General features: G+C 36.8%; 1 protein-coding gene and 1 pseudogene across 1 annotated transcript in view; one reads left to right on the forward strand and one right to left on the reverse strand.

Annotated features, from left to right (window-relative positions):
- Positions 1–14,077, forward strand: part of LOC112615155 (interleukin-1 receptor accessory protein-like 1) — a 743,111-nt gene that overhangs the window by 404,403 nt on the left and 324,631 nt on the right. The gene's annotated exons all lie outside the window — the stretch shown is intronic.
- On the reverse strand, positions 12,226–12,334 carry LOC112616809 (annotated as a pseudogene).

Genomic DNA, 14,077 nt, shown 5'->3' on the forward strand with positions numbered 1-14,077 from the left:
TTTGTCAATTGGATGTTCTAACTGTTCTTAACTTCTTTTTTTTTTTTTTTTTTTTTTTTTTTTTGAGGCGGAGTCTCGCTCTGTGGCCCAGGCTGGAGTGCAGTGGCCGGATCTCAGCTCACTGCAAGCTCCGCCTCCCGGGTTCACGCCATTCTCCTGCCTCAGCCTCCCGAGTAGCTGGGACTACAGGCGCCCGCCACCTCGCCCGGCTAGATTTTTGTGTTTTTTAGTAGAGACGGGGTTTCACTGTGTTAGCCAGGATGGTCTCGATCTCCTGACCTCGTGATCCGCCCGTCTCGGCCTCCCAAAGTGCTGGGATTACAGGCTTGAGCCACCGCGCCCGGCCCTTAACTTCTATGATTCACAAGTTTGTAACTCCCTAATAAATCCTTACAGATAATTACATTTGAGTATCACAGTAATGAATAATACCATTTTGCTTATATAAGCTTTGTGAATGTGAAACAAAAAACAACAACAGCATACAGAATTGAAGTTAGAATCTCTTAAAATAATTTTCCACAAAAATTTATCCTTTTTAAAAAACCTAACTTTTTAAGCTAAGCAGGGTTGGGCCTGGTTAATACTTGGACATGAGACCACCTGGGAATACTGCATGCTGTAGGCTTTAATAAAACAAAAAGAAAACCCTAACCTAAAATATATATGTAAGTTCTTAAAAAGCATATCTTGCCATAATTTATGAAAACCCTTATATATACAATTTTTATTGTTTTCCAGCCATATAATACCAGTCTTAAAAAGCACATGTAGAATATTTATATGTAGTATACATATATTCAACTACCTTGCATATCCAATCTCATGAAAAACAAATCAAAAGGGAAAGAGAACTATAGAATTTTCAGTGTAGTTAAGCCACACTACTTTCCCTGATTTTGAAAAATCCCTTAAGACATAGGTTTTACTTGTTTCCTTGGCCAGAGTGTGATGGATTACTTGTTTCACAGCCATCTCAGTAACTAACAACTGCCAACTACAGAACTGTATTGTTCTACCAAAGCGAAACCATCATAACAAGAGATGATGTTTTTCCCTTGCCCTTTCGAAACTTCTAAATTACCTATAAAATTGTCATAATGTATTAGTAATTGGAAAATTCTGAATGATTTTTGTTTATAGTCTTAAAATATATGGATGAAAAAAGAACAAACAGTTTTTGGCAAAACAGGTTCAGAATTCTTGATGAAGCTGTTCCTTGGAGTCAAAGGGAGTGTGATGCCATTGCCACTCAAGGTTCTCCTTTGTAATCTCTAACAGATAATCTATAAATCCCAATGACCTACAAGAGGAAGACAAGGACTGCAGGTGCTTAGGCACCATGATATCATTAGCAATAATCAATTCATGGCTGTGTTTTCTCACTAATACATGGGTAGAGTACCAAATTATTGAGCAATACTAGATCTCTCTTGTATCGAACTCATTAGTGTTTGAAGAATTCATTAATCATGTAAGCTTAGAAGAAAAATGTGACCTAGGATTTGGCAGAACGATCAATGAGACTTACGTGAGAGAGTGTATGTATTCAAACAGGGAGGTAAGGAGAATTGCAAGTTTTAGCGTTGGATTTAGCATAGAATTTAAATAGACCCATCTGTATTTGGAGTTGAGAGGGAGGTCATACACGGGGCTGCCAACATAGGTACAGACAGAAAACAAATAACTCTGAAAATTATATGTGTGTGTGTTTGTGTGTGTGTATTTCTGTAACAGTTTAAGGTTTTAATTCTTTTCCAGAAACCGTAATCAACATAGTTAACTTTCCAGCTTCAGATCTAATTGGTCACCACATCCTGTCATGGCCACCACCAAATTATATCTTGTTTACTTCTTTTTATGCCTACTGCTGGAAACTTATTTCAAAGCCACCTGTATTTTCATCTGAACTGTTTTAATACCTTGCTAACTGGCTTCTCTATTATTTTCCCCTGTTCATCACTTATATTGACTTCCTTATTTAAAAGCATTCCAGATCTCTTCATTGCCTACCCACGAAATCCAAACTTTTTAGCATGAATTTGAAACAATAATAATTATTATTATCATTTATTAAAAAACTTATATTGCTAGACATAAAACATGATTATCTCCAACTTCCAAAGTGACCTTTGTCGATAGGGTATTGTTATGTCTTGCTTTGCAGCAGAAGACTTTGATACACAGAAAGGAAATATCTTTCCGAGTTCAAGGAGCTGGTGTAAGAGACAGAACTAAAATTCAAAAGCTGTGCTGTGACTGCAGAGGTCAGGCATTTTCCATTACACCATGGTTCTGTTTAAACCTGACCCATTTCACCTTTGTAGATTCAGCAACTACCAGTCTCATCTTCTCGTACATCTTATACATAGTTAGCTTTACCCACTCACCATGATTTAAATCTCTTATACTTTTTCCCATCCTCACCCTGTTCGTCATGCCCTTCCTGCTGTCGTTTCCTTGGTCTTTAGTCATTTTCATTTAGATAGCATCTACTAATCTATCCAGGTTCTGTGCAAATGTCTGTTCTTCTCTGAAGTCTCTTTTAACTTACGGAGTTTCCCCCTTACCCATGCAGTATTTCCAGAGCCTGTGATACATACTTCTATTGCTGCACCAATCCCATTTTTGTAGTTATTTGTGTGTCCATAAATTACCATGACTGCTTGACAACAGAGCACTTTTCTTCTTACTTTGTTGTTTATGACACAGTGATTGTCCCATCAAACATGCTCATACATATTGAATGAGTGAATTCTCTACCCATCTCAAACCAATACATTATGGCAATGGCACACAGCATTAGTTTTTGTAAGTAACTTTTGAAAATTAAGCCAATAGTATCTTCATGTTAATTAATAGTGCAATTTTGAATGTGTTGGAATAGTTGAGAATTGGTTATTCTTAAGATTTATTTCCTGCCCAAACTCCACAGCTCCATATTTCACAGTTTTCCAATATAACGTATCATCTTGGCTGTAAAGAATACCTTAATTTTGGCCTTAGGCAGTACAGATATGTTTGATTGAACTTTCTCTGACTGATTATGTTAATTTGTCGGCTGGACTCACGGTTCTTGTTTAGTTTTCTTCTATACTACACTTATGATAACTCTGTGTTTGGATATTTCTTCGTTTATTACAGATATTAAACTTGTAAATTTAATGATTCTCTGTAATTTTTCAGAGCCCGTCAGCCCAGGCATCTTTCCACATACTGATGTAATAACTATGAGTACTTTTAAAGCTCTTGTATATAAACCATAGCTCCATTATGGTTATCCTCTGCTTCATTCATTTAAAACCTATTTTGTGTATTTACTATTTGCAAAGTGTTTAAGATAAACCAAGTACTTTCCCTGTTCCTGAGAAACTCATAGTGTATCCTTTGGTTTATGATCTAGCCTAGGACTCAATTAGAACATTAATTTTGAAAAGTTAAAGGAGACCTCTTTGGAGATTATGCGTTTGTTTTAGTTGTGCTATTAGCGAGTTTAATCATATAATTTTGCTCAAAGAAATTTCTTAAGGGTCTACTATGGGCCTGCATAAGGGGCGAAGGGCTCAGAATAAATTGATGTAGTGGTTACAGATGCTGGCACTGGAATAAAATTTGGCTGTGACTCCTGGCTTCTCCCATACTTGTTGTGTGATGCCCTTCAACTTACAGTAACTATCCGAGTTTTCTTTTTGACACATGTAAAATGTAAATAATAGTATTTCCCTTATAGGTATTCAGGGACGATTAAATGAGATAATTAAAATGAGCATAGAACATTATATGACCTTTGATAAATGTCCAATTTTTGTTGTTTAATTATTAAGTTTTCAATAAATATTTGCCAAATAAAAAATTAAGGAAAATAAACACTGAAGTTATTGTCATGACTTTCATGTATATCTCCATTCTTGAACTTTTGACAGAGTTATAAAAATTGAACTCTGAGTTTTGGCTAAAGAAATCTCTATTAATGTGATATGCATAAATCTTGAATTAAGGTTTCCTTTAGTACTGTTACTATTCCTACTGATAATATCTTTTATAGCATTTATATTTTAATATATATTTCCCATTACCTCCTAAAGTCCTTAGAGCAATCCCTGTGAGGACTGGTATTATTTTCCTTTATAGATGAATAGACTAACACGTGCAGGGATTAAGAGTCTTGATCTATGCCATCTGTCTCATAAATGGCCAGCTCAGTCCTGGAACTCCCAGATGTCCTACTCCTGTACTTCTTGCCTCTCTTCCCTAAATTTTGGATAGTTGAAAAGTGGACAATTACCATCTTCTGAAATCTTCTGTATGTAGTGTAATATAGATACAGTGTATTTATATAGAGCAGAACATAAGGAGATGGAGGTACTGGCCTAAGGGTATGTATAGATATAAATGGTGTGTGTATACACATTTTAAATGTATGCTAAGTGGAACATGGAAGTTTTTCACATTGACTCAAAGTGTGGTTTATTTGAAGATACTCAATTATAAATGTCAAGTCAGCTTGCATTCAGGTAAATTATTGTGTCCCTACTTCTAACATTTTTAATACAAATCATCTGGCCAATGCTCATCTCTTCAGACTCATACTCTGTCATGTTCTTTTTTTCAAAATCACCATATGATTCAGCTGTATAGAAGTATTGTGGTGAATACTTGTTTCATACTTCTTTCTTATTATGTTCCCTCTATCAGTGTTCTCCCTGCCCCTTCTGCAACTCTTGTTCATCGTGGGAAATGCTGGATGATCTTTGAAGATAGCAAATGCTTGCCCCCTCTGTGTTACCATCTTTTAGCTCTGTAGACTGAACATTTTCTGGCACTTACAACAATTTAACTGTCCTATCACATTAAACAACATTGCTCTAAGTCATTCTGGGATTCCTTAGCTCTAGTACAAAACCTGGTACAAATGTAGAAACAATTAATATTGGAATTGGGCTAAAAAACTAAGATACATGTTTCTTTGGGAATTTACTGAAGGAAAATTAGAAGTAAAAAAATTGAGCAACTTTCTAATTGTTTTCTTTCAACTCCAAGTGTTCATTCAATCAGCACATGTTCATGAACACCTATGAAGTCTCTTCTGCTAACCAGGGATCCAGCAGTAAATAGAACATATAACAATCTTACCCTCAAGGAAAATGTTTTCTAACGTAAAGAGATATGCAGTAAGTAATATAAATATAGAAAATATTTTACATGGTGATAGATATTTTAGAGAAAGATAAAGCAGGAAGGTAGAATATACAATACCGAGAGGAACTTGCAGTTTTAAATAGGATGGACAGGGAAGACTCTGCTGAGTAGGTGATATTTGCAAAAGAGGGGAAGGAGATAAGGGATTGAGGTATTAGGATATCTCAGGGAAGAGCATCCTAAATGTAATATCTAATGTAAACAACAAGAGAAATGAACATGTATGCCATATTCAAAGAAGAGTTCAGAGGTCAGAGTGGCTGCAGCATAGTAAAGAATGGAGGAGAAAAAGAAGACAAGTTCATAAAAATCATATAATGTCTTGTAAGTTAAAAGATTGATAGTTAATATGAGTAAAATGGGATGTGAATGGGAGGTTTTGAAAAAGGCATAATGTCATCTAACTTAATATTTTCAAAGAATATCTCTGGCTTCTATATTGAGAATCAAATGAGAGAGGATTGGCATGGTAGATTGAGGATAGGAACAAAGGAAAGGATAGGGAGACGAGTTATGAATCCATTGAAATAGTTTAGGCCAGAAATGATGATGACTTGGTTTATGGTGGTAGCAGTAGAGATAATGACAGGTGGTGGGTTGTGAATATATTTTGAAGATAAAGACAATAGAATTTCATAAGAGGACATATATATATATGAAAGAGTCACGTATGAATCCAAGATTTTTGGTTTAACCTTTTGAGAGGATAGAGTTATCATTTACTGAGATGGGAAATACTGCAGAAGGAACAGATATGAGAGAAGGTCAGGAATTCAGTTTTTGACAAATTAATTTCAAGATATGTTTAGTCATCCAAGTGAAGTTTCCAAATAGACAGTTTGTCATTAAAACTGGGTTTCAAGGAAGCATTCCAGGAAAGATGAAATTTAATGCTATGGTCCTGGATTAGGTTACCCAGGAAGTGAGTATAAACAGAGAAGAGAAGAGTTCCAAAGACTGAATCTTGGGGCATTTCTACATTAAGTGGCTTGGGAGATGAAAAGGAACTGGTTAAGGATCCTAAAAAGAGAGTGAACAGTGAGGTAAAAGGAAGACAAGGATTGAAGTCAAGAAGAAGTTAGGGATCATTGGCAAACTTCTTCTATAAAGTGCCAGATAGTAAATATTTTAGGCTTCATAGGCCAAAAGGAAAACAGCTAGAGGCAGCAGGTAAGCAAATGAACATGTTTATGTTATACAACTTTACGTAAAAATGAGGCAGCAGACTTGATTTGATCCATAGGCTATAATTTGCTGATTCCTGTTGAAGAAGTCAAAGTAATAAACTGTTCCAGGAGGAAAGTGTTATTGATTGTATCAAATGCTGCTTATTTGTCAAAGAAGGTGAAACTTAGGAATTGACCATTAGATTAAACAACTTGGTAGCTGTATTTGTCCATTCTCACACTGTTATAAAGAAATACCTGAGACTGGGTAATTTACAAAGAAGACAGGTTTAATTGGTTCACAGTTCTGCAGGCTGTACAGGAAGCATAGCAGCTTCTGTTTCTGGGGAGGCCTAAGAAAACTTACAATCATGGCAGAAGGCAAGGGCAAACAAGGATGTCTTACATGGCCAGAGCCGGAGCAAGAGAGAGAGTGGGGAGGAGCCACACACATTTAAACAACCAGATCTCATGAGAACTCACTCACTATACAGTACCAAGATGGGATGGTGCTAACCCATTTATGAGAACTGTGCCCCATGATCCAATCAACTTCCACCAGGCCCAACTTCCAACATTGGGGGTTACAATTGAACATGAGATTTGTGTAAGGACACAGATCCAAACCATATCAGCAGCCTTTAGTGACCTTGATGAGTAGTTTCAAAAGGTGTTGGGAGTAAAGGTATAATTGAAAGAGGAATTTGGGTTAAGAGAGAATTAAGGAGAGACCTAAGAGATAAGAACAAGTCAGTACTTTGGGAGGCTGAGGCAGGTAGATCACCAGGTCAGGAGTTGAAGACCAGCCTGGCCAACATAGTGAAACCTCGTCTCTACTAAAAATACCAAAATTAGCCAGGTGCGATGGTGCATGCCTATAATCCCATTTATTCTGGAGTCTGAGGCTGGAGAATTGCTTGAACCAGGACCGGGGAGGTGGAGGTTGCCGTGAGCCAAGATCATGCCACTGCACTCCAGCCTGGGGCTACAGAGCGAGACTCCATCGCAAAAAAGAGGTAAGAGAACAAGTGTTGAGAAATGAACATGTTTCAGTTTCACATTTGAGGGGAATAAAAAAATGGAGCTGAAACTGTAAGTGGGAAATACAGTCAAGAGAGGATGTTTTTAAGATGGGAAAATAATAGCATAGAATACACACAGGAATGACCAGGAAGAGAGGAAGAAATTGGTGATGCAGGAGAGAGTAGAGCTAATTGCTGGAGCCATGTCCTTGAGTAGGTAAGAGGGAATGAGGTCTAGAACATACAAGGTGGGTTCCGTCATCAGAACAAAGACTGGTGATCCACAGTGTTGGGCACCAATGCAGGCACGTGGGAAGATATGTTGACATGAGGCTAGGGAGCAACTGTTTACTGATTGCTTCAATTTTCTCAGATAAATGAAAAACAAGGTCATTAACTGAGAGTGGGAAAGGAGGTGTTGAAGGTGTGAGGAAAGGGGAGAGAATAAAATAGCCATTCAGACTCGAGATTCTCAAACGTTGCTACATACTAAAATGACCTCAGAGAGCGTTTAAAAATTCCAAAGGCCAGATGATTGTAACCAAGACATCTTTACTCATAATCTTGGGGTGATGCCTTGCTTTATTGGTTTTTAAAGATTCCCCAATATTTAAGTGAATTTGAGAGTGAGTCAGATTCCTGAGTCATATTAGGAGCCAACTTGAATCTAGTGGTCATGAATTCAAAAGGTGACTAGTCAGAGAGATTATGTGTTTTCCTCCAGAAGTTTCCATAGCATGAGAGTGAACAGTGAATGAGTGGAGAGTTGGTGGTAACCGGGGTTTAAGATTTATCAAGTGGGCACCAGATTTGAGAGAGAACAGAGCAATGTAAATATATATTTAAAAAAGTGTTTACAATACACCATGGAGTTTATGCTTGATAAAAAGAGACGTGATGCCATGAAGGGCATAAGGAATAGTGAAAAGCCAGTAGAATGAATGGATTGGAGGGCCTGGTAATATCAACGTGTTGTTGGAATGGGGTACTAGACGGAATCATCTGGAGACTTAGAAGGTGGAGGTTAGAAAGTGTGATGTGTATAACTGAGTTTCTAACAACATCTATCGTATGATCACAGAACCAAATGACCAAGGCAGGGTGGAGGACAAGGTCTCTGGAGTCAAAAAGTTCAGTGAATTACTAGGGCAAGATGGTGAGAGGATTGTTTTCAACAGACACTTAAAGTACCAGAAGTTATGACAAGCATCATATGTTGGAGAGGGTAACAGTTAGGCAGGAGCTAAAATCTTCAGGGAGTGAGGGGATGGTACCACCCATACTTAGATAGCTCCAGATACTGATTCCATCTTTAAACATTTTGAACAATGCAACAGTGTTAATTTTCTTATACTTTATTCAATAGACTTTCATGTGTAGTCAGGTACTAGCATTTTCCTTTTTGCCCTATTTTATTCTGGTTATTAGTAATTCACTAGTTTCTAAAGCTAATTGTATCATCATTTCTTTTTACAGTTGAAATATTCAGTCATTATTTGTACAGAGCCAATTTTTCTTCTTGAAAGAATGTATCTCTTAGCTACAAGAATGGTCCAGCAATAGTAATAGAATTATTCTCCATGGAGAATACCTTTTTGCTTCTCTGGCTCTCCCTTTTAACATTAGCCTTAATCCGATAGCAAAATCAGCAATCCTAAAACAAAAGGAAAAATAATGATGTTTCTGAAAAGAGAGAGTCAGAAACATTACCAGCACACTGAATATGTATTTCAATCTCTTGGGTAACAAGTTTGTTTTTGTGATGGTTGTTTTTTGTTTTCCCTTTGGTAATGGCAATGTATTCTGGGGAAAAATGCAGTATGTTGATTTTTTTAAAAGCCTATTAAAAATTTCCAAAGTTAAAAATGCCTGAAGCCTTTAATCTACCACATGAAATTGTAAATGATCCCCAGTGGTGGAGTTCTCTGTGATCCAAGTTCATCAGAGTTGACTGATGGATATTTTCAGATCATTCCTGAAGTTATAGTGCATTTCAACAATGAGTATTTGAGGTATAGTGTACAAATGTTCATCTTTCTATGACTGAGATGGCAGAGCCTTTAAGCTAAGACTCAGTGTGATTTACTACCTCTATCTACATCAATCACCAAACATGCAAATCATCTTGACTCTCAGGGGAGCCATGACTCATTCATTGAGATAGAATGGTTCTCCGTCACTTGGCTGGAACTCTCTTCTCTCACCTCCAATGTTTTACACAGGCTGTTTCACAAATGTGAACAAACTGATTTCTCTGCCATCCCAGTTTTTTCATCTCTTCAGATTGATGTTTTTTTCCAGCACATCTTTACTCTGCTAGATCATATTCCCACTCCATTAAATGTTACTGACCATTCTTACCCACTCATATTTATATATCAAGTCAAACGTCTGTTAACATGGGTGAAGTTTATTATAATCAGTCTGTGTTATGTTCTCTGTTTAAATTATCCTATCTAATTTTTATATTAATTTCTTAAATAATTCTTTTGTCAAACATGTATAACTTGGACTTGAAATAGCCTAGTGTAAATCTTGAATCTTACTCCCTGCACCTTCTGCCACATTGTCCATTTATGATGCTTGTAATTAGTTTGTAGATTTTACTTTTTAAGTGAAATATTCCAGAGCAAGAGTTTTCTGTCAAGAGGGAGTTTACAGTTAAGTTGAGGACAAATGCATATATGGGTCACCTGGCTATTTTTTTTCTTGTGTACAGCATACACATTCCTTATTTCTAGCCTACTTCCACAAACAAATCTGTGAAGGCTCAAGGGTCCAGTATCTCTAATCTGATAAAATATTATACTTAGATCAGGCACGGTTGCTCACACCTGTAATCCCAGCACTTTGGGAGGTCAAAGCAGGAGGATCTCTTGAGCGCAAGAGTTTGAGTCCAGTCTGGGCAACATAGCAAGACCATATCTCTACTAAAAATAAAATAAAAAAAAAATTAGTCAGTCATGGTGGCGCATGCCTGTAGTCCCAGCTACTCAGGAGACTGAGGCAGGAGGACCACTTGAGCCTGGGAGATTGATGGTGCTATGAGCTATGTTTGTGCCATTGCACTCGAGCCTGAGGGACAGAGTGAGACCCTGTCTCAAAAGAAAAAGAAAAAAATTCTGCTTAGTCCCATGCTGTAGGTAGAATGAGTCTGGCTTTTAATGGCCTACCTTGATAAGAGGTCAGGTGCACTTTCTCACACATTGTGCCATGTCTCTCAAAGGAGGACTCCTTATTAACATTGACACTAAATAACTGAAAAACTAATCATGGAGTTTAACTTAATAAACCTGAAAAAGATCCTAAAATGATCTAAAAATCTCTTGGGTTTTTTTCTTTTCACAGAGAAGAAAAATTGAAACAGTCATCTTTCAGGACTCCTGAACCAATGTTTTTTCTATTATGCCATACTACCTCTAAAATAATTGTTTGCTAATAGCCAGCTATATGCAAGGAAATATATTAAGGCATTAAAAATGTTTGAAGATATGATTTATTCCTCAAGGCCCTTAACATCCAGTTGGCAAGATAATGCAAACTACCTGTGCCTCTCTTACACTTCTTAGCACGATGTCTATATTTTGTGATGATCTGTATTGTGTTTTCTTCTCTTCTCCTCCCAGCCCTGTCTTCCTGTTTACCATCCGAATGTGGTAAAAATGCAGATCTACCTTTGTTCCCCCTGCTGAACTAGGGCCTGGCTCATAGTTGGCATTCACTGCAGTTAGGAGAAGAATTGAAGAGAAGTCTACACTTTCTTCTTTTTGTACATGCTCTTCATTAATCCTGAAGTATCCTAACACAACCCCTAATTATCCCCAGCTCTTTAAGCCCTACCTATCTCCCTTTAACCTTTGCCTGCCTCACTGTTCAAACCCCCTCTCCCATCACTGCTTTTGGGTTTGCATCTACCTCCTGTCCCTGTTTTATGCTACTGTATTTATGCATATATGTTCAATATTTATTAAAATCTTAAAATATACCAGTACCTTAAATAAGAACTGAGGGATAAAGCAGATATGCCTCAAATTTGAGGATATTTTTGTTCTATTTTTTTCTCCAGAATTGATCAGTGCCACAAAATATGATGAGGGGGCAAGGTGTCTGTTTTCTCTTTCAATTTCATTGTTCTAAAGACAACACATTCAGTGTAGGTGCTGTGTATCCATTTCCTGTTTAAATTTACAGTTGTTTTCCAGTGGTGCTGCCTAACTCTTTGCTGATAGCTATACTTGACATTAGATCATCTGGGCAGCTTGCTGTAATCATCTTTGAGCAAGCTCCTCAGGAACCCACCTGTGGGCATTAGAATAAAAATTGCGTTCAGTCTTATAATTTCCTCATTTATAATATGGGGATAAGTGTAGTACCTTCCTTGTAGGGTTCTTGTGAGGATTAACTGAGTCATTGCGTGTAAAGCACTTAGAATACAGAAAGCACTCAGTAAATATTATTATTCATATGGCGCTCTTCAGTACCCAAAATATAACACCACACTATTTGTATTCAGTACCTTTCTGTTGTGGAAGCTTCTATTCAAACAAGGGTATGTATTTTATTTATTTTTAACATTTTACTTTTGAGAGAGCTTGAGATACATTTCATAGTTGCCTACTGGCAAAGAGAGACACCAATAAATTGAATTCTGCATCCTGCATCATAAGGTAAGTGCTGAAATGCAGTGATCTGACCATAGGAACAGTGCTTCTGCCACTAAACCTGAGTGTCATCAACCTTACTGGTTCTTTACTTAGATACTCTTGTCCAAAGTTCTTAAACATATCCTCAATACTATCATACATCATTCTTTTATTATTATTTTTATTTAAATAAAAAGCCTACAGCACCCGGTATTCCCAGGCAGTCTCCCACTCAAGTACTCACCAGGCCCAACCCTGCTTAGCCTCTGAGATCAGTCATGTTCAGGGTGGTATAGCCATAGACTCATGAATCATTCTTAACTGCATTTTAGCTAGGAAAAATCCTGAATTAAACTATCATTTCATATAACATAAATATGTTTTAACCATATTAAATGACTTCTCCAGATATGAAATACACATGCATATCCTTTGGTCTAGATGGATACTTGACTGTAATTTACTTTGCTGAAATGTATATCTCTCTATCCACATTTGAATTATTTAAATTACTTGGAGAGCCAAGGTGGCTCCCAGACTAAAATTTCCCCAATTGTCCTCCCACTGCTACTTGTTCATGTAGGAAATTTCTCCATCCTGTACACAGACATCAGAGTTTTGTACTCCAAAGAGGCCCTAGGATTTTTATCTCTTCCCCTTTCCCAGTCCTTCTGACAACTTTCCTTCTATTGTTTAAGCAGTATTAAAATTATCCAAATGTTCATCATTGCCTTTTTCTGCTTTCAGTATTCCTCTAGCAGTGCTGCTAATCTAAAGCTTATGCTCCTGATTTCTCTTCCCTCATGACTTACGATTTATAATGGATTAGCATGAGCCTAGGAGCTACGTACTTCCTCTTGTCCCAGACATATTTAGAGCTTTCCAATTTACACTGACGTTGGAGTTTGTCATGGGGGCATTTTTGTCCATCTATTTTTATGATATTTCAGTCAACACTGCATTATATTTCCATATCATATTATTCTGATATAAATAAAAATCATAAGGTAAAATACAGGTATTCATTATTTTCTTGGTATTTATCTTATCCACTGAGTAGCTTTGACTATACTTTAAAAATTCTCAGCTTATTTAATAGATTAAAAATTATAACCTGGACTGAATTAGAGGGAATGAAAGTATGTCACAAAAATCTTTCTTTCTGAAAAGGTTTTCACAACGTAAGTACAAACAACTCTGAGGTTTCTGGAAGTTAGTACAGAGAAGGCATAACAAATATGTCATTATTGTCAATATTTTCAATTCACCACTTCAGGTAGGAAAAGGGATGTTAAAATATTTTTCTTTCAATATTTAATATCACTAATAGGACCAAGAACATTGGAATAGCATGTGTGTGACATAAGCTCAAAGTTCTAGAGCAGTGCTAGTCAATAGAATTTTCTGCAGTATTGGAAATTTTCAATATCTGCACTCTCCAATATGGAAACAACCAGCCACATGTGGCCATTGAGCACCAGAAATGTGGTTAGTGTAACTGACCTGATGCTGAATTTCAAATTGTCTGTACATTTTATTTTAATTAAATTATAAATTTAATTATAAATAGCTACATGGGGCTATTGTCTACCATATTGGATGAACGGTAAAACTTTAGAGACTTCCAGGTTTCTGGTAAGATTGTAATTCACATAAGGCTGGTTCATCTTGTGGTCATTATCAGGCCAGTGTCACACTACAAAGCAACACAAATCCTGTATTAAAACAACCATGTCAAATGACCTATAAGAAACTACCACAACACACTGAAAAAATAATTTTGATATTTATGGTTTTGCAAGCATGTCAAAATATTTAAGGATCCTTTTCACACATCTTTCTCCTTGAAGACTTCTCACTATGCTTCTTCAGTGCTTTCTTCTTGTTTCTCCTCCAAATATTTTCCCCCAACTTATCTATACATCTCAGGTATCCTTCCCTTCTCTCATCCTCATCTCTTCTCTACCCCTTTTAAGATCTGTCTCTTTATCCATGATCCCCACACATCAACTGGTCCCTAACTGTGAACACTAAACACAAAATCCTC

This window comes from Theropithecus gelada, chromosome X (genome assembly GCF_003255815.1).
Source record: "Theropithecus gelada isolate Dixy chromosome X, Tgel_1.0, whole genome shotgun sequence".
NCBI lineage: Eukaryota > Metazoa > Chordata > Mammalia > Primates > Cercopithecidae > Theropithecus > Theropithecus gelada.